Source organism: Dermacentor silvarum, chromosome 9 (genome assembly GCF_013339745.2).
Source record: "Dermacentor silvarum isolate Dsil-2018 chromosome 9, BIME_Dsil_1.4, whole genome shotgun sequence".
NCBI lineage: Eukaryota > Metazoa > Arthropoda > Arachnida > Ixodida > Ixodidae > Dermacentor > Dermacentor silvarum.
The window spans coordinates 23524965-23541717 of record NC_051162.1 but is presented as its reverse complement, the minus strand read 5'-3'; the positions used below and the strand labels follow the sequence as shown (position 1 = coordinate 23541717).

Sequence of the window (16753 nt, the reverse complement as noted above, 5' to 3'; positions counted from 1 at the left end):
AATAAACACTCTCAAGTAACTAAAGACCTAATAAAGAAACGACAAAGCATGAAAGTGTCTAACTCAAGCAGATCAGATAGCATTCGCCTAATTGTCAAAACTGGTAAACAAGATGAAAGGAAATAATATTCGAAATCATAACGTCAGAAAGATCGAAGAATCAGAAAAATACGGCCGGAGCTTGAAATCAATTATATGAAAACTTGTCATAGGACAAGACAGCATGCGTGCAGTGAAAGAATGATAAGTTGGGTAATGTCATCGGCAGTTTCGATATTATAGTAAAAGCAGCAGAATAATTCTATACTGCGCTGTACAGTACCTAGAGTTCTTCAATAAAAGCAGTGATTAACAAGATACACGTGCTGCTTCTATAAATGGCGATGAAGTTAAAACGGCCTTGCAAGGCATGTCCTGGGGGAAAATGGCAGAAGATGGAATAACAGTCAAATTACTCAAAGATGGAGGAGATATTATGCTTGAAAAGGTTGCCACGCTTTATACTCAATGCCCCCCGACTTCAAGCTTACCAGAGAGCAGGAAGAATGCAACAAATAACTGAGGATCTTAACTGAGAAAATGCAAGAGTAGGCTTGGAGATTAATAGGCAGAAGAAAAATCTGTGCATGGGTACGTTTATCTAGACCAATTACTAACATGCTGCTGATTATGAGAAGGAAATTTAGAGAATAATAAAAATGAATTGGAATGAATAACGGCCTCCATTACCAAATACCGGCTTTGAGTGTTCCACTGTCGTTGAAGAGAAATGTGTACAATCATTGCACTCTACCGGTAGTAACATATGCGAGAGAAACTCGGAGGTTTACCAAGAAGCTCGATAACAAGTGTAAATTTCCAATCGAACAAAAAACGTCAGAGCCCTTCCACCCTCTGAAGAGGGAAGTCTAGAGAAGGTGGTGCTCTGGGGGGATTTGCTATGTTGAGGTTTAGCTGTATTGGGGACTTGCTATGTTGAATTTGGCTACAAAATGGTAAACCGACCCCTTCGCTACGCACTCGAGGAAGAGGCTTTGGTGCCGGCTCCGAGTAGCACATTGGGGTATTTTCTTAACACTTAGACAATAGCTATACAATGCCCGGCTCTGAACGAACTGCCTCGGCGTCCAGAGGTGATGGCGTTCCTAGCGCGTTCCTCACGACGTTCCTAGACAAGAGTCCTTGACCAACAGGGGTATTCTGAAAGAGTCCAGCTAGTGGACTGTCCATCTCGGCTGTCGAGATTGACTCCAGCTGCCCGAGAGAGCAGGGGACTGACTGGTGCCTTCTCGCCCGTGCTGCTGGAGCTAATCACGACTGCCGAAGTGGACATTCCACTAGGTGGCCTCTTACAGAATAATGCCCTCCCCCCCCCCCTAAAGCTCCGTATATACAACCAGCGCTAATACGATCTCCTCTCACACCCCGCTCCTCCGTTGAACTACTTTTTTCGTAGACAGACGGGAGCCCGGAGAGAGCCGCTGGCACAAGCGGCTGAGGCCGGCAGGGCTGCGCGCATGCGCCGCAGTTGGAGAGCGGGCACACACATGCACAGTCATGCGTGGCTGCCGCCTATTTCCACCGCGCCATCGGGACGCCGCGCCGCGCACTCCTCGCCTTCCTTCCATTTATCAGCGACCCCGTCAATAGACGCACGCGAAGCAGCCGGAGGCGCGAGGGAGGAGCGCGCGTCAGCAGCCGAGGCGGAGGGACGCAAAGTCACCGCGCCGCCGGCCTAGCCTCGCTAGCCTCCCAGCAGTGCTCAAGTCTAGTCGGGCGCAGCTTCCAGCAGGCTTGCCGTGCTAGCCTCGCAGCCGGGCCCAGCTCTACTCAGGGGGAACGCGGCATAAAATAAGGCGGACTGGCGCAAGAGAAGGAAAACAGTGGGGGGGGGGGGGGGGGGCTCAGCCGGTGGGAGGGAGGAGGGGCCGTGCGCTCATAAAGACGATAGCGCCCGAGCCAATGCTGATGATGATAGTTTTTTTCTACACGCGGACACGATCCTCGGGGACCTAGCCCTTAACAACTTCGCTGTAAAACGTGTTAGGCGTGACGTTAAAAGACGGGAAGAGTGTGGTGTACATCAGCGAACAAGCAGACAGAGCCGGTATTCTAGTTTTCATTAAGAGAAAAAATGCGGCTGGGCAGGCAATGTAACCTGTAGAGCAGATAACGGTGAACCATTAGAGTTATACAATGGGCCAAGAGAAGGGAAGCGCAGTCGAGAACGACACAAAATTAGGTGACGGGATGAAACCATGTATTTTGCAGGCACGAGTTCGAATGAGTTAGTGCAAGACAAAGTTAATTGGAGATCGCTGGTAAAGGCCTTCGTCCTGCAGTGTGCATGAAAATGGGCTAATGATGATGATGATTTGCATGCTATGGAACATAAAGCCCTTTCAATTTTCAACAACGCCCCGTGCGACGAGGGCGCGTGAAAGGTCTCACACAGCGCTGTGCGCTTTATTTTCTTCCACCATCGCTCTGCACTGAGCTGCTTGAAATTCTATATAGACAACCATCAAGACTAAATTATAATTTATTTTGACATTTCGACATTGGTGGGCCTGAAACGCTGCTTTACACACCGGCCACTAACCGATGGGTGGAGGTGGTGGAGTAACTAAAGCTTTAATTGAAGGAATGGCTCACTGACCCAGAGAGAGGGAGAAGGAATAAGTGTAGGACGGGTGATAACTGGTAGCGGTCTTACAGTCTGGTATCGCACACAGAGCGCCTGAGTGAAATTAACGTGCGCCGGACGCAAGCTTGAACGGCCGGACTAATCCAGTGGTGTCGACTGTAGATTGCGGACCTTCTCTGCTTCTTATGTCTTCGAGGGCTCGCCGCAACCACAGGAAGTCGTGCCATCTGGGCCTCGCTGACATGATGCATGTCCAACAGGCGGCAACGAACGCGGTGGAGGAAGGTGGTTCATACCACAGAAGTGCATGCACATTGGCGCGGTCTCTGGACTGAAGTGTCGGGTGACGTATGTCAGAACTATTGCAATGCGAGCCTTTTGGCATGGCATCTTGGAAAACTATTGTATCACATACCGACGAGGATGTAAGAAGGGCGCCAGCCCCATGTCTGTCTTTGATGCGCCTTCTTGCGTCCTCGTCTGCATGCATTGCAATTATTTTCCTAGCCAGTCAGGAGAGAATAATTTCGTATTGACCAAAACCACATTTGCGTACAATCAGGTTCATAAACAGAGATATATTTGTGTGTTTTACGCGCTCCCAACCCTAAAATTCAGAGCACGGCCATAGCGTAGAGATTAGAACATCATTTTTAATTAGAATTCACCTACACGTCCTAAAGTATTTACTTATTTACACCTTAAAGCGTTCCTTTTTGTAAGTCTGTAGTTTTCCCTTCATGCGTAGGCATACCTCAGCACACTTACATGGCGAAGGGGATGGTGATAAAATACAAAATAACGCATGGCCATTGGTCGTTCCTCGCAAGTTCCAATTATTCATTTTGCTTTCCTGATTCCTTTCCATATGCATTCATGATTCGTCAACTGAATTGGCCTTTATCTAGCTTTACTACGTTACCTTGTTTCCAACTTTTATGAGGACGTCTTCGGGCGCGACAAGTGTAGCTATTTGTTTCCTGCATATCAGCCTTCCCTTTCTTTATTTTGAGGTGGGTTTCATAAATAAGAGCAATTTAATATGCCTTTCAGTTTTGGTATTGACTTTACCACGGATGAAACTGTTTGGGCAGTATTGATTGCAACGGCACCGACATTCATCAACCGAATCTGTTTGGACCAGGGTACCGCGCAGAGGTACTTCGCATCCAGAACTGAAAAAGAAGCAAAATGGTGAGTAATAAGGCAATATCATGTTGCTGATTGCCTACGTTTGCATCTGACCGGCCGGGTCGGTTCATTTGGTGCGCTAAAACCGCGTAATGGACCTCACCGTCACATCAAAGTATTTCCGCATATATTCACTTTGCGCGCTGAAACCTGCAATTACCAGTGTTATTTCTTTTTTACGTGCTACCCTTCGATAGCAAAGTGGGTAATTTTTTTTTAACTTCGTGGCACAATAACAAGGGTTTTATGGCACATGTGCACCATCACGTGACTTGAAACGGCAGAAACAGGGCCTTCACCTCGGTAGCTTTTTGTTTATATCAAGAACCTGCCGCGTTTTCCTGCAACATTTTTTGTGTTAGTAATTGTTAGTACTAAATGAAAAACATTAATAATGAAACCTATTTAAATGTCTGCCGATGTATGTTTCGTCGTAGTATAACATTTAATTTAGTATCATACCAGTAGGTTTTTATGCGAAAGAGACGACTACAAAAGAAATGCACACATGTACGCTGTGTCGCATGAAAAACAAGGGTAAGAATAGATAAGAACACAAGAAGCTCAAATGCGCTTTTTACGCGGGATGGCAGCTAGTTATTAAATGTGACTCTCCCGCATTTCAGGACTGTCATCGTGGGCACAATACTGACGTGTGCCTTCTATGCCCTCCTTACCGGAGCTGGTGCAGCCCTCATATGCAGGTACCGAGGCTGTGATCCAGTTCTTTCTGGATCCATCAAAAGATTTGACCAGGTGATACAACTGTGACCCCCATGTTCTAATGCCTAAAATGGAGCTAAATGCTGTGTCGTCTGTAGCTGGCCAGAAGTGTTCAACTAAGGATCTGAGAGGTTCTATTCTCGTTTACAACACAATTTTATTTAGATATAGGTCGCACAAGATAATATTGAATTTGGGCTTCGCTAAAAATGCAACGGGTCTCACCAATAAAAATTTCCAGGTGGCCTTAGCTATCACCGAAGAGACGCGAATGCGAAAGCCTTGTAAAGCCTACTGCAATTCGCCTTAATCCACCTTAATCCTCCTTTATCTACCTTAATTCACACTAATCTACCTTAATCCATCCTAATCCTCTTAATACACCTCAATCCGCCGTAATCCACCACATTACTCCTTCATTCACTTTAATCAACCTTAATCCACCTTACTGCAGCCTAATCCTCCTTAATGAACCTTAATCGACCTTAATCGACCCTAATCTACCTTAATCCCATCACTAATCAATCATTAATTAACTGTGCTAGTCATTAATCATCTCTTATACATAGCTCGACAGGCTTTGGTTCGCTTCTGCCCTTCCTGGGTCACATGACTATCAGTACCTCACAACGCGATCTTGAAACAGAGATCTGAGGCTTTCGCCTTAAAAATGTAGTAGCTCTGGTCCGTATTAGAGGATTACGTCACTCACGAGTGCTTTAAATTTACGCTGAATGGCAGAGCCGATATGTAAAGTTTGTTGCACAATGCAAGCTAATGGCTGTTTTGAATAAATTTGAATGATGTTGGTGTCAGCAAAGATAGGCTGACTCGTACTGCCAAAGCTGGCATTAAAGAAAAAAAATAAATAAAAAAATTGTGGCATAGTGGTTAGAGCGTCGCGCTTCTGTGCTCTACCGCAGAGATTCAGTTCCACCATTGGTTACCGGTTTCTTATTTTAATTAAAAAAATGTGGTTGATCCCTCTTATATAGGAATCGGTACTAGAACACGAAAGTGAAACGTGTCTTCACAGAAGTAGTGTAATGTTTATTGCACATTGATATATAATGTCTATTGGTGTTTTGTGGCTAAAGCGCCCTTAGGCGTTGATGCACCCACGCTGACGCCTGGTGGCACGTCTCCTCCATCACGACTACCAACGTCGATGACCATGAGCAACCGTCGTGCATATGGAAGCTGCACTACGCTGCACACGCTAGCACAACGCGAAAGACGAAGCACGTAACTGACACACTAATACAACGCGCAAGACAAAGCACGTAACTGAATCGTCACCGAGTCAAATCAGCGCGTACAGCGCGTCGTAATTGCAGCCTCCGCGATCAACTTCAGAAACATTTTCAGAGCTAATTGCGGAGGCCACGCTCCGCTGTGCTGAGTACGGTGAACGCCACCTAGGTGGCGTTGGTAGTGCTTCTTGATGCCAGCGTCCCTTCGAATGCTGGCATCGAGGCGTCGTAGTGCTGAGACCGCCGAAGCGTTCACTGTCGGTGCGCGTTAGTGTCATAATGCAGTACTTCTCTTTTCTGCTCGTAGGCGGCGGCACCGCCCCGAGCAAGAGCACGGCTACACGGAGGAGTGTTAGATATATAAGGCGCGTCTGTGTAGCTCTCTGCCCATGCGTTTGTGGCGCAATGGGTTAAACGCTCGGCGATCTATCGTCGCGGACCGAGAGGTCGTGGGTTCGATTTTCAAATTTTGCATGTTTGTGGAACTTTTTCTTCTGGATTCTTTCTTTGTATTATGTTCTATGACGTATTTCCGTGACGGAAATACGTCATAGAACATGAGATATTTCCGTGACGGAAATACGTCAGTGAAGTCTTGGTGGACCCCGGCATAAAACACTTTCGTGTTAAAAAGGCAAGACAAGAACCTACCTGCCTCCCTACTTGCCTGAAACTGCAAAGAATGCTTCGAATTAAGAATTTATTCTCCGATTACTCTTTAGGCTGCTATCTACAGAATTCGCGGGGCGAGGTACTTCAGATAGTTCTATATAAATATTGGGCAACCAATAGATAAATCAGTGGAAGATGTCTTCAATTTTGCGTGATGGCGACCGAGTTGGTGCAGAAGAATATACGTTACCCTATAAACACTAAAATGCGTAATTTTAACGCATGTATCCACGAATATTGGGAATTGTCATAGGCTATTACAAAAGTTTCACCTTGGAATTTGGCTTATTACAAGAAATTTTGATATCATTTGCACACCGTGCAAGAGCGACGCATGGCGACTTAGTCAATAGTATTCAGTGTGGTACTGATAACTACAAAGATGAGTGTGGCCAATACTGTAGTACCTGGGCGTTTTTCTCCGGATCTACATGTTTTTTTCTTCATTTTAACTTTTGGAACACACTAGGAAGGCCAGAGCTGTAGTAGGCACCAGTAGACGATAATTGCAAAAAAAGCTATAAAAAAGGAATTGCGATTTGAGTAGCGCCAATCGCCAATCGTCCAGAAGGATCTTTAAGGTTCGTCAACCAACGCAGTGAGTGGTGGTCGCTGAGAACTTTGAACGGGCGGCCATACAAATATGGGCGAAATTTCATAACCACCCATACCACGGCGAGGCATTCTTTCTCAGTCTTTGAAGAATTTGCCTCTGTGCGTGAGAGCGTTCTGCTTGCGTAGGCAATCACTCTTTCCGTGTCCTCCTGCCGTTGCACAAGAAGAGCTCCCAAGCCAACATTGCTGGCATCAGTGTGGAGCAATGTAGGAGCGGTCTCATCAAAGTGGGCCAGCACTGGAGGTGTCTGGAGACGTTGCCGCAAGACGTTAAATGCACTTTGCGCTTCGTCTCCCCATACAAAAGCAACGTCGTCTCTCGTGAGGTGGGTTAACGGCGACGCAATGTGAGCAAAATCTGCAATAAACCGCCGGTAATAGGCGCAGAGACCGAGGAAGCGCCTGACAGCCTTTTTATCGGATGGTACGGAAAACTGCGACGGCGGCAATTTTTTCAGGATCCGGGCGGACACCGGCATGGCTGACGACGTGACCAAGAAAGTGTAGTTCCGCAAAGTCAAAGTGGCACTTCTCCGGCTTCACGGTGACGCCGGCGGATCGTATGGACTGCAGAACCGCTTCAAGCCGCGCAAGATGTTCTTCAAACGTTGCGGAAAACACGATGAGGTCGTCGAGGTACACTAAGCAGGTTTTTCACTTAAGACCCGGAAGCACAGTATCCATGAGGCGTTGGAACGTAGCAGGGGCAGAGCACAAGCCGAAAGGCAAATCTGAAATTCGTATAGGCCGTCTGGCGTCACAAAAGCAGTTTTTTCACGGCCCCTCCGGTCTACCTCAATTTGCCAATATCTGCTTTTTAAGTCCATTGAAGAGAAGTAACGTGCGTGTCGAAGCCTGTCGAGGGAATCGTCGATACGGGGAAGCGGGTACACGTCTTTCTTCGTTACCTGATTTAGTTTTCGGTAGTTCACACAGAAACGCAAGCTGCCGTCTTTTTTCTTGACTAGAAGTACAGGGGATGCCCAGGGACTCGTCGATGGTTGAATCACGTCGTCTTCAAGCACTTTTGTCACCTGTTGTTGTACGGCTTCACGTTCTCTGGGAGCCACACGATAAGGATTTTGGTGAATTGGTCTTGCCGTATCCTCTGTAATTATTCGGTGCTTTGTTAGAGGCGTCCGACCGACTCTTGACGTCGACGCAAAGCAGTCGTTGAACTTGGCTGGTAGCGTAAGAAGCCGTTCGCGTTCGTGCTGCGGCAAAACAGTGCTGACGTCAAGTGCAGAAGCTGGGTCTTGTGTAGGCGCTTCTTCGAGTAGTGAACAGCAGCCGCCAAAATCCGCAACACCGTCAAAATAAGCCACAGCCATGCCTTTTAGAAGGTGTCGTCGCTCTGTGCTAAAGTTTTTTAGCCATAGATTCGTGCGCCCGTCGGTGACATTTACAATTCATCGTGCGACAGAGATACCGTGAGTAATAAACAAACTGGTTATTTGGTTGGCAACTCCTTCGCAATGAAACGGTACGTCACATGCCACGGAAACAAGGATACATGACCGTGGTGGGATTACGACGTCGTATTCTGTTAAGCCCCAACCAGACGTACGCGTTGGAACGCGTCCGCAGGCGCCGTGCGCCTGAGAGAGATTGTGGTTGTGAAGAGGAAGAGGCAGAAAATAGCGCCACTTCCTCCTCACAACCACAATCTCTCTCAGGCGCACGGCGCCTGCGGACGCGTTCCAACGCGTACGTCTGGTTGGGGCTTTAGACGAAAGGAGTTGTGTTGCGGCGATAAGCAATGGACTAAACCAGGGCTCTTATAAACGTCACCATGCGGTCTGGGATGTTAATTACGGCGTCATATTCTCTCAGAAAATCCATTGCAATTATCAAATCTTTACAGCACGCGGGAAGAACGATGAAAGCGGCCACGAAAGAATCTCCAATGTTAATTCTTCTACCAGTACATGTTTCAGTAGGCATCAGTAACTGTCCACCTGCCGTCCTTATGTGAGGTCCCGTCCATGGCCTCCTTACTTTCTTCAGGCGGAGGGCGAGTTCCTGACTTAATATAGAGAAGTCGGCACCAGTGTCGAGTAACGCTGTCACCGGCTGTCCATCCACGGAAACATCAAGGTCGGCGCTCACAATTTCTTCGGGGTCAGCGTTCTGCAGCGGAAGAGTTGGGGGCTTTTTATGGTCTTGCGGCGGGCCTGCAACCTTACCCCCAGAGGTCGCCGCCTTCAGTTTCCCCGGCGGGGGCTGGCAAACCTTCGTCCTTGAAGGTCAGCAAAAGTGCGTCCAGCAGGCAACTGGCGTGGAGGGGTTGGAGAGCGCGACCGACGGCCGAAATCGTTTCTATCATTGGGCGTGGATGCATGATTCGGGTGCACTATGGGAGGTTCCTGAAAACCAGCGTCGTCGCTGCGTAGCATGGAGTCGTCATTTACACGCCGAACATCAGACACGGACGAAGAGGTCCAAATGATGAGTCGCGATGCCAGCAATGGCGCGAAATATGGCCGACACCTCCGCAGTTAAGACAGAGAGGGCGGTTATCGACGGTGCGCCACGCGTCGGTTCTCCGAAAGTGCGGCCGTCTCGTAGGGTCGTTTTGCGGCGTGGACCAAGGAGCAGCGAATGGCGGCTGGCGGTATGACTGCATCGGCATCCCGTGTGCGCGCCTCAAAGCCTCCTCTTGTGGCGGCGACCAAGGAGCGGCTATTGGAGGCTGGTGGTACGACGGTGTGGTTGTAACGGGTGGGGGACATCGGAAGGCGGCGGCGTAACTCATGGGACGCTGTCGGTCTTGAATATCAGCAGCCGGGAACGCCTGCCTGATTTCGTCGCGCGCCACTTAGGCGATTGACGCGGTGGGTGTATCGACTGTCGGTGTCATAATTGTGTGAATTTCTTCTCTGACGAGCTCTGTGATCATTTCACGCAAGGAGCTCTGATACTGTGGAGTCAATGCGGCGGCATTGATTGCGGTTCTTGTGGACAGTCGATCGTACTGCCTGCACCGTTGATGAAGAGCCTGCTCAATAACGGCAGCCTCTTTGACAAAATCAGCGACGGTGACTGGACTATTTCGTACAAGCCCCGCGAACAACTGCTCCTTACACCTCGCATAAGGTAGCGCAGCTTCCTATCCTCGGTCATGTTGGGGTCGGCTCTACGAAAGAGATGGGCCATGTCTTCGGCGAACGTTGTGACCGACTCATTGGGTTGTTGGACCCGTAGCTCCATGAACTGCTGGTCGCGGTCGCGTCGGTCGGCACTTGCAAAAGTATCTGTGATTTTCTACCGAAAGTCATTCCATGTCGTTAGGCCAGCTTCGCGGTTCTCGTACCAAGTAGGGCCACTGTCGTCAAGGGCGAAATAGACGTGAGAGAGCTTCTGCTGCTCTGTCCACTGGTTAATCTGTGCGACGCGCTCGAACTTGTCAAGCCAGTCTTCAATGTTTTCAAAGGCTGCACCGCGATAGCGATCGGGAACCAGCGGATTAAGAACGGTTACCTGTTGTTGACTGGGAGACCGGCTGCATTGGGGTGCTTTTGGTGGGCTGGTTTCGGCCATTGCCAGATGTGTGGATCTCCTGGAAGGTTGTTGAAGAGGGGAGAACTCCGGGGCAAGGCCTAGCAGTCGACGACTGAAGCGGTGCACGGGTGTCGCAACTGGTGACAATGCGTCCGGGCTAGACGAACGACTCCCAGAAGGAGTCCGGGGCATCAGGCGCGGTCAATACCCAGCGCCTCCACCAGTGTCACGGTACAACGCGAACAGAAGACAGGGAGACGTTATTCAAGAAGGGCAGTGTTGTATAAGGCATCGCTGCCGACTGCAGTGCCATTAGATGGCGCGTGCTTGGAGCCGGCCTGAAGAGGAAGATGAGAATGGAATAAACAGTCAGGGACTGCGTAATGTCTGTAATGTCTCCTTTCAGTATCATGCACGATACAACATATTTGACGACGAGGATTTAACAGCCCATGTGCTACCGGCTTGCCCTTCATCTGTGCCTTCGATTGCTACCTATCATCCTATACGATGAGTATTTCGGGGCTACAACCGCCACCCCCTTTCCTTTCCTCACCTGGACACCTGGTCATTCTATGGGAGCAATGGCTTCAAGCGTTCAAGAACTGCATGGTGGCGTCGGGCGCCTCCGACCTACCTGCCATGCGTCGGAAGGCGATTCTGCTCAACTGCTTGGGCTTGGAAGGACAACGAATCTTCCAGACTCTGACGTCGGAGGACGACCCGCGCCTTTTGGCTTCGAGCACCGCTGGAGAGACGTTGACGTCACCTGGCCCAGATGAGTTCGACCGCGCCTTTGTGATCCTTGAAGACCACTACAAGAGCTCTGTCAACGTCACTGCAGCGCGTCACCGTTTCCGTCGACGTGCACAAGGTCCAGGTGAGACTGCGATCGATTACGTCACCGTGCTACGAGGTCTCGTTGGAGCATGCAATTTCGGTGACTTGGCGGACGATATGATACGCGACCAGCTCATAGAAAAAGCTACCAGTGAATATTTGCGCGAACGTCTTCTACTGGAAGAGTGTCTTACGCTTTCTCGGGCTCTTACCATTGCGAGACAGCATGATCAAGCGACAAGAGAAGCGAAAGAACTTGCACGACACGAAGCACAAGTGCATCACGGTAATGACGAAAACATTTCAAAGATGAAAGAGAAGCACTGTGGCACGTGCACATGCTATAAGAAGCAAACTATAAGTCGTCGAGCCTTGGAAGAGCAAGAGTGTTACCGTTGTGGTTCTTTGGACCATCTTGCGAATAGCCCTCTCTGCAAAGCTAGGACACATAAGTGTCGTAAATGTGGAAAGATTGGCCATTTGGAAAAGGTCTGCAAGTCTCTCCGAAAGTATGAGAAAAAAGTTCAGCATGTCGCGGAAGGCGACAAAGATACAGCTGACCCGGACGATCACTTAAGTGTCTGTCACATCTGGATCCGTAAGAAGGGAATTTATGCCGTGTTGGAAATTGAAGGAATTACCGTATCGTTCCTGAGTGACACTGGATCATCGGTTTCAATCCTAGCCGAAGAACTTTACCAACGCCATTTTGCTACTGCATTTCCTCTGACATCAACATCCGTCCAGCTCCTCGATTATTCTAAGTCAGCAATTCCTATAAAAGGATGTTTCATTGCTCCAGCTACATTTCACGGCCGATGCACTTCTGTTCTTCTGTACGTTGTGCCTGGAGGAACAACCATACTTGGTTTAGATGGTATCGCGGCTCTGGATATGAAGATTCAAGGATCGCCGCTCAGGTGTCTGCTAATGACACAAGAAACTCCTGTGCTGCCTCCTGAATTACGTTTCGAGTTCGAGCACTGGTTTGAAAAACAGCTAGGAACTGTCAAGGGTTTCACTCACAAGGTCAGAGTTCGAGCGTCTGTTCAACCAGTGGCCAGCAAGCTGAGACGACTACCACTCGTAATTCGTGAGCAAGTCTCGGCAGAAGTACAAAAATTAGAAGCTCAGGACATCATTGAGCGCGTCGACTCTTCAGAGTGGGTCTCACCAATTGTTGTAGCCAGAAAAAAGGATGGCTCGATTCGCATGTGCTTGGATTTACGAGAGCCAAACAAGGCTATAGTGGTGGACAGTTTTCCCCTGCCACAAACTGAGGAACTTTTGAACAGCTTGGCGGGAGCACAGCGATTCTCCAAGCTGGATTTAGCTTCGGCATATCACCAGTTGCCACTAAGTCCAGAAAGTCGTGATCTTACGACGTTTATAACACACGACGGCCTATTCCGCTTCAAGAGGGTTTGCTTCGGACTGGCATCGGCACCGTCAGCGTTTCAGAAGATGATGCATATGATCCTCAAAGAATGCAAATGCGTGTTATTTTACATTGACGACATAATCCTGTACGGACGCTACCGAGAGAATCACTTGGTCAATTTTCGCGCGGTTTTGAAACGGCTCTGTGATGCTGGTCTCAGGCTCAATCATAAATGCGTTTTTGACGTTGCAGAGTTGACTTTCTTTGGCCATGTTGTCAGCGCCAAAGGGTTATTCCCACTGACGTCATCTATTGAGGCGATAACCAAGGCACCATCACCTACAAATATGAATGAACTTCGCTCGCTGCTCGGACTTGCAGGCTTCTACTCCAAGTTCATCGCGCATTTTTCTGATGTTGTGGAGCCAATGCGTGCTTTGCTTCGAGGAAATGCGCCTTTCACTTGGACTGCAGCAGCACAAAGCGGCTTGGAGCAGCTGAAAACTCTGATAACGTCTTGCGAAGTTCTTCACCTTTTTGATCCTCAGTTACCTGTGTACGTTACAACTGATGCCTCAGGATATGGATTAGGTGCTGTACTGCAGCAGGATAACGGAACATCACTGCAAACTATCGCGTTCGCCTCACGTACTCTGCAACCGCATGAACGGAAGTACTCGGTCGGTGAACGCGAGGCCCTTGCCTGCGTCTGGGCCTGCGAGCACTGGCACGTTTACCTGTGGGGCCGACCCTTCATTTTGCGGACAGACCACGCTGCTTTGGTTACGCTCCTTTCAACGAAAGGCACAGGTCACCGTCCGTTAAGGATTGCGCGCTGGTCATCACGGTTGCTGTGCTGCAACTACATCATGGCGTACAGGAAGGGTAGCGAAAACGTCGTGGCTGACGCACTCTCCCGGCTGCCCCTAGAGAGTTTCATCCCCGATGCACCCGAAGAAGAATTTATATGTCTTCAGTCTCCAGTAGTTACCATGCAAGAGCTTCAAGAAGCATGTGCCGCCGATCAGGTTATCTCTCAAGTGAAGCAGTTTATCACTACTTTTTGGCCTGACAAGAAATCCTTGTCAAAAGAGCTGCTACCGTACTTTCACGTGCGATCTGAACTCTCTGTTGTTAGCGACGTTCTGTGCCGGGGTGACAGGATTGTCGTGCCTACAACTTTGACACGCCGTCTTATGGATCTGGCCCATGAGTCACACCCAGGAATTAGTCGCACCAAAGCTCGTCTTAGAGAGTCATATTGGTGGTCATGCATGGATGAACTTGTGAACTTGTGAACATGCATGGATGAACATTGAAGAGCTTGTGCGCACATGTGTAACTTGCCAGTCATGCGACAAATCCGCGCGTACATCTGCAGCTCCAATGCAGCCCGTCACTCTTCCCAAGAAAGCCTGTGAAAAAGTCGCCACCGACATTGTGGGACCTTTCACGCAAGCTTCAGCCGACTGCCGTTTTGCCGTTACAGTTATTGACTATTACAGCAAGTGGCCAGAGGTGGCTTTCGTACGAGATGCGACAACGTATACAGTGAAGAAATTTCAACTTGAACTTTTCGCAAGAGAAGGATATCCACGCGGTATCGTATCCGATCATGGAACACAATTTTCTTCAGCGAATTTTGAAGAATTTCTCACAGAGCGCGGAATCACGCATTACAACTCTTCTGTGTATTACCCGCAAGCCAATGGTTTGGTTGAAAGATTTAATAGGGTATTAAAGCCATATGTTCAATTGGCCCTGTTAGAACGGCGTGATATGAGAATAGCGATGCTTGATTACCTGCAAACATATCGCTGTACGCCTCATGCGACTACTGGTGTTTCACCCGCTGTTCTTCTTCATGGACGACAACCTCGAACCATACTCGACATTGTGGGATTCCCTGACAAATGTTTCAGCACGGACCCTTCAAAGGCACTGCAGGAGTCGCGAGAGCGCATCAAGAACAAGCAAATCAAGTCTAAGCGTTACACCGATGAAAAGCGCGGTGCCAAGGAACCCAACTTCGTCGTTGGTGACTACGTGCGGGTTAAATTACCTGCAGTTCATGGGAAGCTATCTCCGCAGTTTTCTGCGCCCAAGAAAATTATTGAGAAGCGTGGACCCGCCTCTTACCTCTTGGAAGATGGGCGTGTCTGGAATGCTTCCAAGTTAGCGGCCGTTCACCGCGAAGCTATCAGCAAAATGAAGTTCGGTACCTCTGCTGTCATGAACTGGTCACCGGCATCCGATTATTCCGCTACTGCAGCTGTAAATCACCCCTCACAACCTAGCACGTCAAGCGCGGATAACTATGAGAATGAACCCTTTAACCATGAACCACCTGCTGCAGAGCGCACGCAACAAGCTTCATTTAATCTGCCGGGATGCGAAGCACGCGTGAGAAGAAGCGCCCGTAACAAGAAGACGCCGAAGAAGCTGCAGGACTACCTTAGGCAATAATGGACAAACAACCGTTTTCTTTTTCTTTTCTTTTTTTTCTCTTCGTGTTTTGTTTTTGTTTTTTTTCCACGAGGGGATATCTTGTATAAGGCATCGCTGCGGACTGCAGTGCCATTAGATGGCGCGTGCTTGGAGCCGGCCTGAAGGGCAAGATGAGGATGGAATAAACAGTCAGGGACTGAGTAATGTCTGTAATGTCTCCTTTCAGTATCATGCACGATACAACAGCAGGACAACCTGTTCAAACAAAACAGAACAGAGATACGTCTTCTTCGTTCTCTAAGAATCCCACTGACCCACTAGACGGAGTCCTTTAATGCCCCCATCGTCGTTGTCGTCTGCCTAGAACACGCGCGTCAATATGCAACACCGAAACTTTAAACATAGTGGCTTGGGTGTTTCACAAAAATGCGCAACGCAAAATGGGGGAAATTATTCTTCACTCCCTGATGAGTGATATCTGCAATGGGAAAAAATATGTCTTGACAGTTAAATTTGCGTAAGGGGTCCCTGAAATGGTTTGGGCAAATTTTTACACATGTAGCTAGCGTACAGCCGCAGTAAAACATTCACGCATTTAAGTTAAGCGTCTCTGATTAAGAGATCTACGGACGATTCGAAAGTTATGCACTTCCTCGTCAACTCGTTCGCCGAACAATCTGGGCCAAGCACCGCCTTCCCTGGCTCCGCGTCATGATGTGACGTCGTATCGTCTCCTGGCGGTGTTTCGGAGGCAGCGCGTTACGCGTCTCCAACCTCTTCCACTAGCTACCTGGCCGTCAATTCCCAGCGTAAGCTATCCACGCAGCAGGTGCTCCATCAGCCAAACACAGCTAACAATGCTGTAGTCAAGTGTGAACATCTTAAACATATAAGACGACAGCGTGTTCACGATTACCCTACTTCCGAAAACTTCTACCAGCAGCAAAATAGAATACACTTGGTTAATGCTATATTACCACTGTGTTTGTCTGGTTGAACACTGCACCACCAGGTGGCTGCACCGTGCAGGCCTTTCACGTTTGGGCCTTCACCCATCCGGCAAAACGCCCAGTCCGCCTGCATTTACCGAAATACCAGACGCGCTTAAACGTTCTACTGTTGAAGCAAGCCTCTAGCGGCAAGTGACGGCCGTAAAGACGTTTATCTTGGCGCCTATCGGATACTGATAGCTTGTGCGCTGCAGCCATTCCGCTCGCCTGTTGCCTTGCGGAGGGATAATGTCACATCTAGACATGTAGCCAATCGTTAGATTTGCAGCCCACAACGCCACAAGGGTGTTTATTGTCCTCGAGAAAAGAAACCTCGAGACGACCACCGACTACAGAAGTCGCGTTTCAAGCTCTCTGGAACTGGTTTGAACGATTATTCAAATAGCCCTTGGCGTCAATGCCCGTCACTAGGATATCGTCGAATTGGGCCGCAACATGCCGTAGACATTGAGGGATGGTCTGCGTCCACCGC

At 48.9% G+C, this 16753-nt stretch overlaps 1 protein-coding gene across 1 annotated transcript in view; it reads left to right on the top strand.

The window, feature by feature from the left end:
• The first annotated feature begins 4475 nt into the window (after positions 1-4475).
• Positions 4476-16753, top strand: part of LOC119463490 (sodium-coupled monocarboxylate transporter 1-like) — a 78070-nt gene continuing 65792 nt past the window's right edge. The window contains exon 1 of the mRNA XM_037724332.2: positions 4476-4594. The gene's annotated coding sequence lies outside the window, so the exon portion shown is untranslated. The remainder of the gene's footprint in view (positions 4595-16753) is intronic.